This window comes from Sphaerodactylus townsendi, linkage group LG08 (genome assembly GCF_021028975.2).
Source record: "Sphaerodactylus townsendi isolate TG3544 linkage group LG08, MPM_Stown_v2.3, whole genome shotgun sequence".
Lineage (NCBI taxonomy): Eukaryota > Metazoa > Chordata > Lepidosauria > Squamata > Sphaerodactylidae > Sphaerodactylus > Sphaerodactylus townsendi.
In genome coordinates, this window is record NC_059432.1 from 74148912 (window position 1) to 74167885 (window position 18974).

The 18974-nt window shown below is 41.8% G+C and overlaps 1 protein-coding gene across 2 annotated transcripts in view; it reads right to left on the reverse strand.

The window, feature by feature from the left end:
* LOC125437584 (glypican-5-like) overlaps positions 1 to 18974 on the reverse strand; it is a 495530-nt gene that overhangs the window by 365026 nt on the left and 111530 nt on the right. The window lies entirely within an intron of this gene.

Sequence of the window (18974 nt, forward strand, 5' to 3'; positions counted from 1 at the left end):
TGTATTTTCCATGGCTTGTTGCAGTTACAGCTTTGACCCCTTCAGCACATTTGGGTGAAGGGGCCAGAGGTTTAAGCAGCAAAGAGACAAAATTGCTACAACCTTCCCCCGTGCTTTGGAGATCTTAAAAAGTATATGTACAATAGAGTTCCCCAGTGTCAGTCAAGTTTGCAAATCATAAAATAAATTTCAACCCAAAGATCAGATTTATACTTTAATTTCCCCCCCCCTTCAGAACAGTTAAAATGCACGAGGAATGTAACAGCACTGGAAAAGAAATAATGAGGAGATATTTCTACCTTTGTCCATCAGGGATTTAAATAGATGTGTTCTGTTCACCTTGCAAGGGGACAATGCTGGATCATATTGACTATAAGTAAGCAACAAGAATGAGGGTGGGTTGGATGCAAAGGTCATTTCTAATTATGGAGGAGAAATTCATCAGTTGAATAAAACTTTCTTAATTTCCCAACCCCATTCTGTTGCAGCCCAAAATGGTCCCCAAAATGTTCATTCAGGGAGTAAGAGACCATAATGAGGGTCTGCAGTGGAAGTGGGAAATGGCTAACATTATCCACACACATCCACTCTGTCAGCAGAAATTTACCATTGGATCCAACTTATTGTGTAGATAAATTGAATCTGACTGGCTATTGTTACACTACTTCAGAACCATTCTAACTGGTGCTACTCTAATAACCTTTATGAGGCTATAACTTATAATTCTGAATGGGTTTGAAATTCTAGTGTAGGGAAAAAACTATCAGATTTAAAGTGGTTCAGTCCCAAGCTGTGGTCTAGCTTGCCAAGTTTCAGCTTGAAGCAGGTTTTTACAGCAAGCTGTAAAATTCTGAAAATTGAGTTTATAATGGAAAGACTGACACTGTGATAACTGTAATATCGTTAACAACACAGCTCTGCTCCAATAAAACAGCTTGTATTTGCCAAGACATCTCTATTTAATTTTTTTCAGTGTAAGTGAAATACAAACTAAATATTATCTGATGAGAAAAAAAGCAAAGTAATAGTTTAAAGCAAATTGTTGATGTGAAAATAAATGTCACTACAGTCTAGGCACTCCGACATACATACTTACATCTCTCTCATTACTAAATATATTTTATAGAGACATGCATTTGTTTTTGAGAAAGAGATATGAAGGAAATCATTGCATTCTATAGCCTATTTGATTCCTTACATTAAAAATATGGATGCTTAAAGAATCAGTCAGAAACACCTAACTTACAGAAGAAAAGGAGTGCAACAGTGAGAAGAATAGTTAATACGTGTATAAGCAGCATCACCTTATGATTGTTATTGATTGATGATGAGCACAGGTAAAATAGGCCACTCTAGAAATACTTTCAGTGGAATCAATATGCCTGGTGACCATTTATCACATGCATAGCAATGGATCAGCGAAATCAAATGATACAGCACTCACATGTGAACTGAGCTTACAGGTGGTCTACAATTGCTTATTTGTGATATTTCCTCTATTCTATCTGATATAGCTCAAAATTTGAGACCTGCGTATGCCAGGAAGCAATCTGTGTCCAGAAAGGAGCTTCTGTGTGCAGGTTTTTGTAGTTTATTGTGCATGTGTGGCTGTAGTAGGATACTACCGGGGGTGGGGTGGGGAGTTACTTAAATAAATGAGGTAACATACATGGACCTGCCCACAAACAACATACCTCCTTCCATCTTGATTTTTTTTGGGCAGCCTCACAAGATACCTAAATGTATCATTAGCTTTTTGTATATGGACAAAATTGGTTTCTTGTTTGTGTTTGCCTGCAAAATTTGGTATTTTGTGAAGCAGTCAAAATATAAAGAGAACACTGCCAGCAAGAAGCTTTTAAGCAGTGCCACATATTGTTTTTATCATAAACCTTTACACTATTAAATCTTTAAAATGGAACTCAAATTGCATCACATTTTAGTTCAGACTAGATTATCTATTAACATTGTGTAAATCAGCATCCGTCATTCGGCTGGGCAAGAGAAAAAAAGAGTGACCTCTTCATTACAGTCAGTAATCTTAATGGCATGTTGTTTTTCTATAGCTATAAGGCACCATGACATGGTTTCAGACAATCAAATTGCTGGAATTACAGGGTATTCCCAGCCCTCTAATTAGGAAAAATGATGATGCGTGCAGATGACTAAACTCTATAACAAAAGAGAATTCCACTTCAATGGTACAAAGCAGACAACTTGCCTTATGAACAGTTTATTTGAAGGGTTTCTTTAAAAAATCATGCACTTTTAATCCGGTACTCACAATCCTTGATAGCTCATTTATAAACACAACACTCACTCTTATTAGAAAAGGACATTTGTACAATGTAGAAATCTTTACAGCTATTGAAAAACTAAAAGAAGAAAGTGACTTAAATGCAAATTTATTTTAATTAGAACACCCCAACATCTGACTCCTGGGTTCTAATTAGAAAGACTGTGTACTATGCTCTATTAAGAAATGTAAACATTCCAACAAATTATGGTGTGTGCCTGTCTCCATCAGTCTAATGAGATACAGTGTAGAATAGTGAAAAGATAGTGGATAAAACATTGATAGCCCATGGTTTTACTCTTCTAGGTCCATTCACTGAAGTCAATGGCCTTAAATGGTGCAGCTCTGTATACGATGCACTGTAAATTATAACCAAAGGAGTCATGAGTTAAAACCGCGCCTCTGCTACTAACTTACTACATGGTCTTACATGAAACATAATGGTATAGTGAACCACTGAGATACTGAAATAGACATACTCTAAATTATTCTTATAAGAATTACTATGAACACACTTTAAATAAGTGTGTTACATAATGGTATTCATGGTATTATGGTATTCATTTCTTTTTTGCCATCAAATCACTTTTGACTCCTGGTGATTTCTGGCAAGAGATGTTCAGAGATGGTTTGTCAGTCCTTGCTTCCATATCACAGCTCGGGTATTCCCCTGAGGTCTACCATTCAAATACTTGCCAGTGTCCATCCTTCTTAGCTTCTGAGATCTGATGCAGTTAGGCTAGCCTAGGTTACCAGTTCAGGACTGATGATATTCAAACTAGTTTTGATTTGAATATGTATAAATTACCTATTGGAATTGAGACAATCATTCTAACCAAGTGCCAATGTAGTCTTTCCATTAAGGATATTTTATTTCTGGAGCACAAAATTTTCCTGCACTGTAAGAAAACTGGACTGCAGTCAGGTGACTGTTGTTACATTTCTATGTTGATTTACTCCAATCTAAGCCCATTTAAATACATTATTTTGTACTGGAGTACCTCTACATAGCATTGTACTGAAACTCTACTAGTGCTGTTGAAAAATCATCAAATCAAAGTCAAACTCTATCCATAAGCATAGGAGGTATACAAAAGGGAGGTAGAAAGGAAGGAACTGTGAATTAATAAATACTGAACTACAAAATATCAAAAAGATTAACAAGAATATTAAGATGAACAAAAAAGAGAAAAAATAGATCTTTAGAAGACTACTGAACTGTGGCACACCTGCAAGAAATTGTTCCCCGGGGCAAGCACTGAAATTGTTCCCCCCCCCCCTAAAAAATTGAACCCTCCTCCCAAAATAGAGGTGGGAGGGCAGTGAGCGAACAAGGTGGGTGGGTGGGTGGGTGGGTGGGTGGGCAAGTGAGTGGGGCAGGAGAGGGGCAAGTGAGCAGAGAAGGTGCGCAGGAGAGCAGGGCAGGCAAGTGAGTAGTGAGCAGGTGGGTGGGTGAGTGATGAGCAGGGCAGGTGAGTGGGCAAGCAAGGTGAGCAGGTAAGCAGGGCTGGCAAGCGGTCAAGCAAGCAGCGGTTGGTGAGGGCACAGGAGGATTAATATTTTTGTTAATCGGGTGCAGCAGCAAGCCGAACTGCTGCAGTCTGCCACAGACTTCAGTGGCAGGGCTGGAGATGCTCCTTTGGCCCAACCATCCACTACCTGCTCCCTTCTAAGGCTTCTGCAATCCAGTATATTTACCTGCTCCCAGGGAGAGGGCAGGAGGGACTAGCTGAATGTGTCCCTCATTTAAAGTGGGGCCTGGAGCATCTGCCCTCTCTGTCCCTTCCTAAGCACACCATTGCAGAAAGAAAAGTAGTTAAACAAAAAACAAAAGTGTAGCTCCATGTCGAATTCTGCTTTCATTCTAAATCCCTTGATTGTTTCCCAAGTGCATTTAAGATTACTTATATGTATTGACACATTAATCTCACACAAATTATTTATGTGCATATTTGTTTTATGGCAATTATTCCAGATGGAATACCAAATCCAGTGCAAGGTTTGGTTCTGTTATTTCAAGCTCTAAACAGTCTGGACCCAGTGTACCTGCAGAACTGCTTTTGCTAATATGCCCCTCCCCCTGAGAGCATTAAGATCTGCTAGTAACAACCTGTGGTGATCCCTGGCCTGAAGAGTGCCCACCTGTCCTCAACCAGAACCAGGGCTTTTTCTGCACTGTCCACAGCCTGGTATAATACTCTGCCAAATGAGACCAGGTTTCTGCAGACTTATCTCAGTACTGCAGGAACTGCAAGACACAGTTATTCCACCAGGTCTACAGTTGCTGCCACCAGGACCCAATGGGTATGTTTCCATCTTAGCTGATATTCCTTTCTTTCTGTTCCCTTGTTATAGTTTGTTTTAGGATAAAGGGTTGGAAACTTGCTTAGCAGTTCCATCCTTGGTTGGACCAAGCACTTTTTAAATATGTTTTAGCAAATTATTGTTTATTTTATCATAATTTTATTGTTTTTATACTGTTGGGAGCAGCTCTGAGCCCATTGTCGTAGAGGAGAGTGGGATAAAAATCAAATAACTAAATGAATAATCTTTATATTTCATTACACTGGTATGCAATTGTTTGTGATGCAAAAAAAATGTTTCAGAGCACAACACAGAGGACACCAAACTAATGTTAGGAAACAACTCGATTTCTGGGAGTCACCTGTTTTCATTTATAGAATCGGTTCAGCATTCTAATTTCAAAGTAACTGGAAAAATGAGCACAGATGTATACTTTGTCTTTTTGAATGGAGTAAAAATACAAGTACGTTAAATCTTTAGCCAGGTCTTTGAATTTTTAAAATATACAAGCCCGGTGGTGAATATTTCATGATAAGTCAAAGTCATCCTCCAAGGACAGAATTCTGTTCAAACATTATATCCTGTGCTAACAGCATGAGTTACATTGCACCTGATGTCATGTCTGTGATGGCCAAACACAGCTGATCAAATACAGCTCACCTCTGGAAATGTTATGTTTCCATGGCCAGTCTTTTAAAATTAGCACCTGAGGATGTACCAAGTCATTAAGAGATTCCATACTTGCTTTGACTGTGAATTGGAGGTATCAGGAAGCTCCATGCTGAGCAGCTAATGAGCTTGTCCACAAGGGACCCTGGCTGGTTTATAATACAAATAAGACATTTTTAATGTACAGAAAAATTACCCCAGAACTTCATACTTTTAGCCTACATACCAACATACTGTGGTTACTCACTCAATGGAACAGTGGGGTAGGGAGCAAATGGGGAGAAACAAGATCAATGGATACTGGAACATCACTTCTTGTGTGAGAACAAGATATGACATCATGATGATCTAGACATTTTCAAATTCCAATGATAGAAAACAGAAATTCAAAAATTCCTAGAGTGTGGTGATGGCACTTTCTATTATAAAACAGGAAGTGAGGTCCCAGCAGTTTCTGCCCCCTCCTCCCAATTCTCCCAGGGATTACCAGCTAGTTGTTCAGGACATTACTATTATTCAGATACGGGGGGCGGGGGATAACACAGTTAGAGAGGTTTTTCTGTTCTGCTGTATGCTGTGACTCTGAGGGTATGCCAAGAGAATCTGACAGGCAGAAAAGAGTGTCTGACCAAATCAAGTATGTGGGCAGAGAGAGGAACAAGCAGGCAGTCAAGTGGCTACAGAAAGATCCTACCTGAGGTGGAGATGAATCTGGAGGAAAAAGGTGAAGCAAGAAGGAGCTGGGAACCAGTTTACCCACCTTAGCCAGGCATATAGCCACATGAAGTGTGGGAAGGGATCCATTGGACACTTAATTATATACAATGAGTAAGATCATGAAAAACATAAACAGTAGATAAGGGCCCATCACAAGAGGCAAAAAATGTGAACATGAGATGAAACCAGCAATCTGTTTTGAATGAGGTTTCTTGGCAATCTGACTCCAGAATTTAAGCTTGATCTCCACCTGGACAAATCATAACCAGATGCACAGCATTTCACACACTGAGCTTTAGTCAGAAAAGGTGACAACGACGAGATGGCACAGACAAATAATTCTTTAGGAAACTTGAGGGGAAACTTGGGGGAAGATCAGGGGGAAGCATAACTGAATCAGAAAAGGAATTTTCACAAACCATGATATAACTTCCATGTGGTAAACTAGCAGGGTACCCGTGCTTTGCTACGCATACTTCATCATAGGTTCACTATGAATTTTGGGGTGACATTCAGCATATTTCCTCACAGCCTGTCTGTGGACTGATGGGTTTCGCATGTTTTGCAGCAGCTTCCTGTAGTTGTATTTTTATAATGCAATGTGTTATTGCTCTCTTTCACCTGGTGGGCTCCAAAAGATGTCATGTGGAAGCAGCTGTTGTATTTTTGGGATGCAGAAAGGAAGTGTTCTGCAATTGGATGCTGATGAGTGAGAAGGCTGTGAAGAGGTTCAGGGTAGGGTTGAAGAGCAGGGAGTTGGACTGTACCACCACTGCAGCACATTCCTGGGGACTCATCCCACCACTTCAGAGCACGACACCAAGCACAGAGTGATCAGAGGCCGAGAGCAATAAACTTGTCTCCACAGTAAGCAATCTGATGTCCATATGCAAAACCCGACAAATGTTTAGTAGTCCAAGATGATAGTGTGGTTTGTAATCTGTTTTGATAGTATTTGGCTGTAGCGGTGTTGTTAACATGAGGGTGGGTGGAGGAGTACTTTGGGGTGACATTCAGCATACTTTTTGCAGCCTGTTTGTGAACTTTGGGGTGACATGCAGCATATTTCCTCACAGCCTGTCTGTGGACTGATGGGTTTGTGTTCAAATAGGTTCACATGCGTTGTGGAGGGCAGTGGTAGAATGCAGTTGGTGAAGGACATGAACCTGGTGGTGTGTAACTGTCACCCTTAGAATGTTCGTGTCTGTGGACTGAGGGATTGGTTTGCCCTGAGAATGTTCGCAGCAGATTGCCAGAGATAAGCAGTTAAAACAGTAATAATCTCTCTATATATAAATCTATCAGTGCATTTTTCTGCTGACAGGTAATCTCCCAAACTACTGGACTGATTGCTTTGAAATTTTCACACAACGTCCCATTCGCGTGAGGCCAGGTTTCCACACCGTTTCCACACCTCCTGTTGTGTACATGTCACAACTGTGCCAGTTATTGTGTACATGCCACACCTGTGACAGTTGGAACCACAGTTCTGTTTCGCAACAGCACCATCTGCTGGCCGTCAAAGCAACACCCTCTGATACAAGGGAACCAACCATGCCTTTCTTGAAAACCACTGCCTTATGGAATAAAAGGAATGGGGCCTGCCATGTGGACATGACCCACCCACCCTAGCGGAGGAAGGGGAAGGTGAGGGAGGGTCCCGGGGTTTGCTGGACCAAACGCTCTGAAAATTGAACACAACGTAGCTCATGCCTCCCAGAATGTTTTATGCTAGATAATTTGCCTGCAAGGGAGTGAAAGGGACAGGACCAGCCACCTGCACATGGCCCACCCACCCTAGCAGAGGAAGGGGAATGTTAGGGAGGGACCGGTTGGGTTGCCATGCAAGGGAACAGGAGAGAGGGAGGGGAGCGAGGGGCCCCTTGCCCCTCCCCTCCCTTGCAAGCATTGTGCAATGACACATGTTTGAACCATTCACTTCCTCTTTTCTTTCTTTTCCACTTCACCAGACTCAGCCACAGCAACGCGTGGCCGGGCCCGCTAGTAGGTAATAAATCGAGTGGAAGTGAATATTTTGGGAAATCCTTTCTTAGTGAGCACCTGGAGTACATAAGGAACAGGTGTGCCAAATTCATGTGTGTGGCTTCAGTGGTTTTTGAGTTCTGTTGGTGAGTGAGTGAGTGAGTGAGTGAGTGAGTGAGTGAGTGAGTGAGTGAGTGAGTGAGTGAGTGAGTGAGTGAGTGAGTGAGTGAGTGAGTGAGTGAGTGAGTGAGTGAGTGAGTGAGTGAGTGGTATTTCGCGTTTATATATATAGATACTGAGAACAAGAAAAAACAGATTGCAATGGGGTATGTAGGCTCTCTGCCTATGGGTTCCTCAAAATCACCCTCACTAGTGTTCAGTAACTGGACAAAAGAGGGACAGCCACGTTCATCATATCATGCTCAGCTGTTAAAGGTTTTCTGTTGTTGAGCATATATGTTGTTGAGCTAGCCTGGTATAGTCATTAAGACCAGGTGGACTCTAATCTGGAGAACCAGGTTTGATCCCCCACTCCTCCACATGATTCTAATCTGATTCTAATCTGGAATGGCTGATTCTAATCTGGAGAACTGGGTTTGATTTGCCACTCCTCCACATGAAGCCTGCTGGATGATCTTGGACTAGTCACAGTTCTTTTAGAATTCTTTCAGCCCCACCTACATCACAAAATATCTGTTGTTAAGGATAAGAAGAGAAGGAGTTTGTAAGCTGCTATGAGATTCCTTATGGTTAAAAAAGCAGGCATAAATCTAAACTCTTCTCTCCTTCTATATATTCACATGGAAATTGAGCATTTCAACAATTAGGTTCAACTCTATTGATATTGTCCTCCAGTCCTTTTCTATTGAAGAAGAATAAGAGGAGTTTGGATTTATACCCCACCTTTCTCTCCTGTAAAGAATCTCAAGGTGGCTTACAAGCTCCTTTTCCCTTCTTCTCCTCACAACAGACCTGAGAGAGTTTTGAAGAACTGTGACTAGCCCAGAGTCACCTAGCAGGCTTCATGACGAGGAGCAGGAAAACAAATCCAGTTTACCAGATAAGAGTCCACAGCTCATGTGGAGGAATAGAGAATCAAACCCAGTTCTCCAGATTAGAGTCCATTTACTCTTAACCACTCCACCACACTGGTTCTTCAGGACTGCATGCATGAATTGCTGAAGACTGCAATATTGCACTGTAGCAGTCATTCAAAACTGGATATCCTTGGGTGGATAAAACAATCCCAATTGCAAACAATTGCAACAGTGCAGTGATACTGAGCAAGTCTCAGAGAACCACATTCTTAATTACTATCAGCCAAAACAGCTGCAATTACTTCAATCCCTAACATGAGGCTTACACCTCAGGGAGACTCACAACTTTTCATTTTTCCTCCAGCAGCTGTTTGAAGATGGGAACCATCTGCCAACCACAGTTTGCACTGCGCAAGGGCTTTTCCTACTTTCCTGAAACAGAGAGTGGATGCCGCTTTGAAAGATGAAACTCAGAGCAGCTACAAGTAGCTCCTGGGCCACTGAGTGTCACTGCTATAGTGCAGTCATAGCAAAATATACAACAGAATGGAATGCAACCTTATATTAATTCATGAGAACAGGTTAATTCAGGAGTGTGAAAAAGCTCATATAAGCATTCCACAGAGAGAATAGAGAGACAAAATAGAACGACCACATACAATGCTTACCATTGTGGTTGGCAGAATAACACATCAGCTAAAGCATCCAACTCTGAAATGTGAAGGAACCATTTTAAAGTTATGGTAAGAATGAAATGTTTTGATTCCAAAAACAGTTCTTCCTGAGAACTCAGACAAGAACAGAATCTGGTAGTATGCAAGAGAAGCCTCTGTAAAATCTTTGGAGTTCTGGATAGAATCTAAGACAATATGGCAGTTCAAGGGGGAAAGTTTATAATGGATTTGTATACTGTTTTATACTCTTGTCAAAGATTTTAACTTCTCTGCTTTTCATTGTTGGTTTTTTACATCAGTTCATATTTTAATGGTTTTCTCTCACAATTTATCCAGTATGTACATGTTTTAGTGTTGTGTTTATGCATAATTGACATATAATGTATTAATCTAAATATAGTGACACACAGTTTGAAAAATGTGTTTCTTTAATGAAGAAAATTTGGAGTGAGGTCACAGAAATTGACGCCAAAGTAAAGAATCACTGTTTCAATTCAAACAAGGGAGACGAAAATCAAAACTACAAGTGAATACCCACGGGAGGAATCTTATTTTCCCCTTTCCCACTATTACTTCTTTCCCTTTCCTGACTGCATAGGCTCTCCTCTTTTCCAGCTTCCTTCTCTCATTCTAGGGTTGCTAGCTTCAGGTTGGGAAAGAACTGAAGAGCTAGGGGTGGAGGCTTGGGAGGGTAAGGTTTGTTGAGGGAGACTATCTCAGCAGGGTATGATGCCATAGAGTTCACCCTCCAAAGCAGTCATTCTCTCTGGGGAACTGCTGTTGAAGAGTAGAAAGCAACCAGTCCTAGCTGAATCACGCAAATCTGGTGGTATCAAGTCACCTAGAGGTTGCTGCCAGTGTTGCCAAACTCCAGATCTTCCAGACAACACAGATCTGTTTTCCTGGAGAACATGGCTGCTTCAAATGGTGTACTCTATGGTATTATATAAGACTCAGCTCCACAAATCTACCTGGGTCACATGAGGAGTGCATTTTGGACCCCACCCCTGCCCCACCCTTCGCCGAACTCCCCCTACCATCACAACAGTAAAAAAACTCACACCAACAAAACTTTTCCTCCATCCCCACTCCAAGCAGCGCCAGCCAGCAACACACTGGAGATGTCCTGTCGCAACTCCAAGAGTGCTTCCTTGTGTGCACACAGGGTTCTTTTGTTGAGGCTGCCACGAGGCTGCCTAGAGGTTGCCCCTTTCTGGGCTGTGCACGTGGTGAGCACCCTTTTGCCCCTGCCTGCCCTTGGCCACGGGAATAGCCAGCTTTGCACAGTCCTGTGACTGTTGGCTGGACAGATCAAGCTTCATTCCACTGGAAGAAAGCCACCAGGAGTCTTTGCAGCCTTGTCAGCAGCTGACTGTGTGGTCAAGCAGATTTTAAATGATGCTTGTGTGGAATTGGACTGGCCAGCTAGTGGAAAGCTGAGCAGGAAGCCTGTCAAGTGAGATGAAACCAAACAGTGGGGGGTTTGGAGACCCTGATGACTTGAGTCGGTCTGTGGAAAAGCGAGGATCAGTCAGGAAAAGAGCTGTCAGGGCTTCTTCACCAAGAGCTTTACACTTGTACAAAAAGGCTACAACCCAGCAGTGTTTGCAGCCTTGGTGGGAGGTTTTTTTACCAGTGGGACAGAGGGGGACATCAGAGGGAGTTTGGCAGGGGAGTGGGCTGGGGGGAGTTCAATGGTGGCTGGGCATGGCATCCAAGTCCTGCCCCTGGGCACTGCTTTGTGACAGTACACCATTAGACTTCTGCTGATGGAACAGGAGCTTTTGTTGTTCCCATGCTTTCTATTCCTTGGGATCATCCCAGCCTATGGAAATGCATTTGGGGCTCTAATGCAAGGAGGGTAAGAAAAGTGTGCTTCACTGATTAAAATCTTCCATCAGCAAATATTTTTGGTGGGAAACAAGTCACTCTATCCATGATGAATATGAGCGTGCGTATGAGTTTCTTATACTGTTGTGTTGAAACAGAAATGTTATTCTTTGATCTTTAAGGTCATTTATAGAAGGAATAAATATGCCCCACATTTGGTTAAAACATTGTAAATGTCAGATGACACAGTCATTCTGAAAGAAGATGTCATGCCAAGAAGCATACTAAATTACAAAACAACCAAAAACAATGAATGCATGAATGTATTTGCAAAACATTTTAATTTCCTTTAAAACCTCATGTCTGCATTCTTTCCAGATCTGTAATTGCTGATAGCAACAAATTTAAAACAAAAAGCATGTTAGTTTAACCATTCCCTAATGGATACAGTTATTTTGAAACAAGTTGGCAACACAAGGTTTGTTGAAGAATGGGGTTATATCAGTTCTGGGTTTGTTTCTATGGATCACCAGAAAATAACAATGCTATGAACGTGGGAGCATTTGCCCATTTTTTATTTGGCACTATAAAAAAAATGATTCAGTGCCTTGTAGCAAAGTCTATTCCCCATATGTGGCTATCTAAATCTGCAGTTCAGGGTCACGCTCATGTCAGGGTCACAGATTTTTCTTCAAACTTGGGGGATTCCCCAGGTTTGCAGAAAAAGATGAAATGTTACAAAGGGGGGTTAGGGGAGGTGGGGGCAGGAGATAGGGAGTTAGGTTGACAGAGAAGAGGAGGGGCAGACTGGCGGAAAAGAGGTGAGAGGGCAAAGAGAGATGGAGGGAGGTTGTCAAATAAGAGGAGAGTAAAAGGAAGAAGTGGGATAGTTTGAGAAAGACAAAGAAATAGAGGGTTTAGGTGGAAAGAGAAGGGGGTAAAGAGGGGCAAGTTTGTTAGAGAAGTGAGGAGTGGGAAGGAAGCAAAGAGGGAGAATGGATGCACTCTACCTGGCCAAGTTTCTAGCAGATCTCCACTTGTAATTAAATTAATAACATACACCACTGACATTAAAATTTGCTATTTGCCACCAATTTATTTAAAAACTCAGGAATTTCCATTTCCTTCAATTATGGATCTACCCCTATTTAAGGACAATATACAGCTATTGTGAAACAAATGGTATCTGGGTCTGCCCGTGCCTTTCTGATTGAAGAGCCAAGCATGTTTGAGTCTCTGGTTGTGTATGCGGACTGACAGAACCTTTTAGTACCCACCAAGTGGTAGGCCAGGAAAGAAGTCCTACTAGGATGAATAAGAACCTTCATATATCCAGCCAGTTGCAGATAATGTTTTCCAAATGGAACTCCTGAGCTTAAAATAGAGAGCTAAGTCAGCATGTAGGTTCTGGAGACCCCAGATAAGGGAGCCTATTTTGATGTGTCACCATCGCTGCCTCAACCATATGCCCAGTAGAAGAGCTCTGTCTTATAGGCCCTGCAGAACTGTGTTATATCTTGTAGAGCTCTGGTCTCCCCAGACAGAGTGTTCCACTAGACCAGGGGTAGGGAACCTGCGGCTCTCCAGATGTTCAGGAACTACAATTCCCATCAGCCCCTACCAGCATGGCCAATTGTAGTTCCTGAACATCTGGAGAGCCGCAGGTTCCCTACCCCTGCACTAGACAGAGGCCAGGGCCAAATAACCTCTGGCCCTGGTTGAGGTCAGCCAGACTGCCCTTGGACCAGGGATCATCAAAACATTTTCGTTGGCTGATCACTCATATCCAATGCAGTAGAGTTAGCTCATATCCAGTGCAGTGGAGTTGATGTAGTTGACTTAAGGATACTGACCATAAAAGGTGAGCAGTATTTTGAAACTGCTGTCTAAAGGTAATACTTGTGCAGCAAAATCATCTACATTTGCTAGGAAAATAGGTCCATTGATGGAACTCATGTGCCAAGTACCTCAACCTTAAATTAATGGAATAATTTTAGAATAACAAATCAGTTTATTTGGCATAACTATCAGTTTGCCACTTATAGCTCTGATGGCCTTGAAAAATTGTCATTAAACTTCAATAATCAATGTAGAGGCTCGCTGACATTAGATTCCTTAACAGGCTTAATCTACTGATTTCAGGCTTGTGTGCCTCCCTCTCTCTTTTTTCTTTCTCTTTCCCCAGGCTTATTACAAAAATTTGACTTCTTTAGACCCCCATCTGCTGGATGAAGTCAGCTCTGCTATAAAAATATTTTCTAATTGATGCAGTTAATTTTGTGTCTAATTTTAGGCTGCTGCTACATCACAGTCAGCTGAACACAAAATGTCAGACTGCTAAATCTAGTACTGGCAGGATTTCACATACTACAAAGATGTGAATGAGTTTGAAGCCCTGTGTCAAAAGTGGCTTGGTCAAATACCAATCTGTGAATTGTGGTTGTCTGTCTAAGGACTAATATTACTTACTGTGTTCCCATTTCTGAACCCCCCAGGATGATGCTGCAAATTTCTAGTTCTCCCTCTTAGAAAGGAAATGAATGATACCAAATTATTCTAGAACTGCCCAATGTCCAGGGAAGTCAACAAGCAGGATCATCTCCAGAGACCAAAGGGCTAAGAAACTACCTTAATAATATTTGACTAGGCTACAGAAAACATTAAGGAAGCTTCTTGTGACTTTTTATTTATTTATTTATTTATTTATTTATTTATTTATTTATTTATTTATTTATTTATTTATTTATTTATTTATTTATTTATTCAATTTATTATACCGCCCCATCCCCCGTAGGGCATATTTTTAAAATATGTTCATTCTTAACCAGCCGGGCACTGGAAAGGGCTTCCTAGTATGCATATAAGCCCATGTGTTGATGCAATGTGACATCTCTGGATTAGTGCCAGAAGCCACCCACACACCACTGAAAATGAAATGTGGTTGAGCCAGCACAGAAGGCAGTTAGGCCTTGAACTATTGTCTGTACTCATAGTACATGACCATGGAGAAGTGCCTTTCGGTGTCCTCCATATTGGAGCTGTAACATTTCTATTGGTTTGAACTGGAACACATTTCAAACAGTTACTCTTCAAGGAAAGTGAAGTAAATCATCTTTTGACAATTACCTGATACACTTTGATGCTATTTAATACAAACCTACAATGTTGTAAAGGGGTTGGGAGTTTCACCCAGTTTTTAAAGAAATACAACCAGTGAGTTACGGTCAAAAGAGGTGTAACAGGAACACTACACTTGCTTAATCACATAAAATAGGGGTGGGAGCCTAATTTTGAAGATGACATAAATTAGGGTTGCCAAATTCCAGCTGTGGCTGGAGATCTCCCACTATTACAATTGATTTCTAGGTGACAGAGATCAGTTCACCTGAAAAAAATGGATGAGTTAGAAGGTGGAGTCTATGGCATTATACTCCTTTGGAGTCCCTCCTCTCTGCCCCCCGCCCCCCCCCCAGCTTCATCCTCAAAATGTCTAGGTCCGTGGTGGCGAACCTTTGGCACTCCAGATGTTATGGACTACAATTCCCATCAGCCCCTTCCAACATGGCCAATTGGCCATGCTGGAAGGGGCTGATGGGAATTGTAGTCCATAACATCTGGAGTGCCAAAGGTTCGCCACCACTGGTCTAGGTACTTCCCAACCCAGAGTTGGCAGCCATAACAGAAACTAAGCTCTCTACCATACCTCTTTCTGCTCCCTCCAAAAACTTTTCTTCCAGGCCAATTTGCTTCTGGAAGCAGTGCTGCTGTGAGAGAAAAGTGCCTAGATGATAGAAAGAATGCAGAAGAGGCGGAGACTCACCTACATCACCTGCTTATACCTTTGGATGTTGAAACTGCCTCCCCCTTCTACTTTACACGGCTGATGCTGGATTACGCAAATATAGTAGTTCTTTCCATGTCTAGTTGAGGCCTGAGATGGGTTAATTTGCAATTTAGACTGCATTCCCTTCTTTCTGCCTTTTAAAATAGTGATGATTCAGTTTTCACAAAGACATCTGCAAATCAAAGTTACCTTGTTCCCAGTGCACATTTCTTCTCAAGTCAAGCAGTACATACAATCATACTGATAACCTGTTCACGATTTTTAAATGAACACTATTCCACATAGTTTCAAACCTTCTCGATTGATGGCATTCAGCGTGATGACCTTACAGGTACTCACTGGGGCTCACATGTTATTGGGGTAGACTCATCATCGGCAGGTCATTTACAATTTAAAATTTATGTACATTTCAAGTGTGTGCACTGCCTTTGTAGCTGGCAGCATTTGTAATGTTGGCATATGTTTTTAACCTACCAGATAAAAATATGATTTCCAGGCAGCAGTGCAAGATCCAATGTAGCAAGCACTATCATATTGTATTGTCTAAGGCTTTCACGGCTGGAATCACTTGGGTGCTGTGTGGTTTCTGGGCTGTATGGTGCTAGAACACGGCCATACAGCCCGGAAACCACACAGCACCCACTATCATATTTGTGATCTAATTTAGAACACACTATTAATTTGACCACATTCGGCTTAACGCAGAAAAAGCTGGAATGCCAGTGAGACAAGCCAGACAATTCCTACACACATACTTGTTGTTACCACCAGTACAGCAAGATCAACACAATCATAGAAAGCATATATAAGTGAATACCTACAATGTGATTAACAACAACTGTGTGTTTGCTCTTCACAGGACATTTTTCCATGTGTTCAAGGGTGTTGTTTGTGATTGAAGCATAGAAATAGTCACTCATCACTGCTTTTAAATCAAGTGATTATTCACATTTCTGAAGTTTTTATCTTGACATTAAATTAGTTTGGCACACATCATATTTGAAAACAAGTTCTGGCTGACTTACAGTTATGGAGTGCCTCATTCAATAAAGCCAGCTCATATACTGGCATGAGGGAGTAAGTAGGATTAAGCAGAGCCAGAATTCTTTAACGTTCTGCCAACTTTACTGACAACTGTACCCTATGCTGATGGATAAAAACAGCATCTGACTTCTGTCCGTCAATAAGCATTATCTAGAGATTACTCTGAATTCAATGTAGACAAATACCTGGTTTACTTTCATTACAGAAAACAGAACATGCCCAAGTTTATCTTTGTAGGATTTGTGTTCAAGGATATTATGCACCTCAAGGATTCTATCTCAACACCATCTAACAAAAATATGCCAGGCAAATTTACAGGCTCCTGCTGAGAGTATCAGTTAAGCATGACTCAGCTTAGCTTCCAGTTTGAGGTAATTAAATATGGTGTCTCGTCACATGGTGACATATTTGAATTGAATTTAGCGTGTGAGTTCACCATCTACTATAACTACCTGTCCTGCTTTACAGACAACATTTAAACCACAATGTTCTTTCAACAGGGATACACTTGGGATTTAAGAGATGACCATGCTTAGGTTTTCCCTTGCATTCTGTTGGAAACAGGAGGCTCATCTTTTCTCACCATTTATCCCATGCAACTTTGTGACTGTGTTCAGCATAATACTAAAAAGACATGCTAAAGCTCCCAAAATTTCTGATATGGATGTTGACTGAGCCCTGTATTATACTACTTTGTTTAAAATTTAGCCCCATTCATCCAATATGTAAAAGTATTAAAGGAAACCACTGGGGAAAAAAACCTAAAAAACCAATAGTACTGAACACTAAAAAACCCTCCAGAATGTATCTGTCATGAACCAGGCACTGACCTGGGCACTGAGGACTCTGATGTAGAGCCTGAAGACACAGTGCATTCAGAGATGGCTCTTCAGGAATAAATGCAGGCAGCATAGCAAGTTCCAAGCCCTTGCTTGCGAGCTTAGGCAGAGCCTAATTCTGTGCAGCTTGGAGAGCCTTCAGGAATCTCAGAAGAGCCAAGTAACGAGCCAGTTGCTCTTAGGAGGCAAAGGTGGAAGCTACAGCTGAAGAGTCGGGGAAGGGGAGTGAGGGACAGGATGCAAGGGAAGGGGGGAGGGAGGAGGGAGAGGGAGGGGGAGGGAGGGGGAGGGGGGAGGAGGGAGGGGGAGGGGGAGGGAGGGGTGGCATGCAAGGGAGGGGAGGGAGAGAGAGGTGGCATGCAAGGGAGGGGGTGTACTCACATTGTTGCAAGGTATGGCAGAAGGATCTGCCAGATGGAGGCATCTGCATCTGAGGAGGATTGAGCTCTTGCAGGATGTCAGTCTCATTAGCCAGGACTTTCAATATAAACCCTACCTTGGGCTTGGTTCTGAACATGTACTTCCTGGTAAGATCCACATGCCTAGTCTCCCTCTGACAGCCAACTCTCAGCCTGCCTTCCTGTCTCCTGCCTGTGCCTTGACTTTGGACTGCCTTGACCACACATTTGCCTGATCTACTGATATGTTTTCTTATTTGTATTATAATTCAAAAATAGAAAATAAAAATCCAAGACCTCATAGGCGCTTAGGATTGATCTCAAAAAATCATGTGGTACAGCCTCCCTGCAGGCACAAGTTTGGATAAAAGACTGCTCCAAACACCAACAACATTCTGCATATGGAAAATTAGCATGTCAGGCAGAAAGCAGCAAATGCATTTGTGCGGGGGAGGTGTGGAGTTTGAGTTTGTTTACCAAATAGAACAAAAATTATTTTTATAAAGTTCTTGTTCCTTTTCTACTTTTATCTTCCAATGTTCTTGTAGATACATATGCTGACTACAATGAGTTATACACACAAATCACCAGTCTGTTTATTATTCTCTATACTGCATTTCATCATAATTGTATATTATTTTATATAGTGTAATTGGATAGTGGTGTTTGTTCTTGTAAAAGAGAGTAGCTTAGAGTAAAGCAGATTTGTCAGAGTGGAGAAAAGGCTGGAGTCCAGATGTGACATAATCTGTGGGATGCTCTCTTTTTTTCTGCTGTATATTAGCGAAGGAAGAGTTTGAGAATTCGCTAGGGAGTGAGTGCAAACCCAGACTGACTCAGAATGCCTGGGAAATGTAATTGTGGCTGTTGTGAAATCCCAAAAGTTTGGTATTACACCACACATCCAAATACTTCTAATAAGGACTCCAATAATATTTGGAAATTAAGCTCTCATACAAGGAGAGGCTTCTTCTCTAATGTCCACACTGGTGACACTACTATGCAGTCAAGTCCTCATGGTGGCTAGGCCTTGGCGGGATTGTGTTCCAGAAAGGGTTAGAAGTAGGATTGCCAGCTGCAGGCTTGGAAATTCCTAGACATTTTAGGGATGGAGTCTGGGGAGAGTGGGATTTGGAGAAGGAACCATAAGATGTCGTGATAATCATAGGTGACTGGAATGCAAAAGCAGGAAACCACGCAGAATCAAATTGCTGATGATTTGGGTCAAGAACACAAAATGAAGCAGGAGAAAAACTCACAGAATTCTACACAGAAAAACCCAACTTGGTCTGCAGAGGGCAGGTAAGCCCAATGTTTTTCAATGGGTGCCAGACCCATC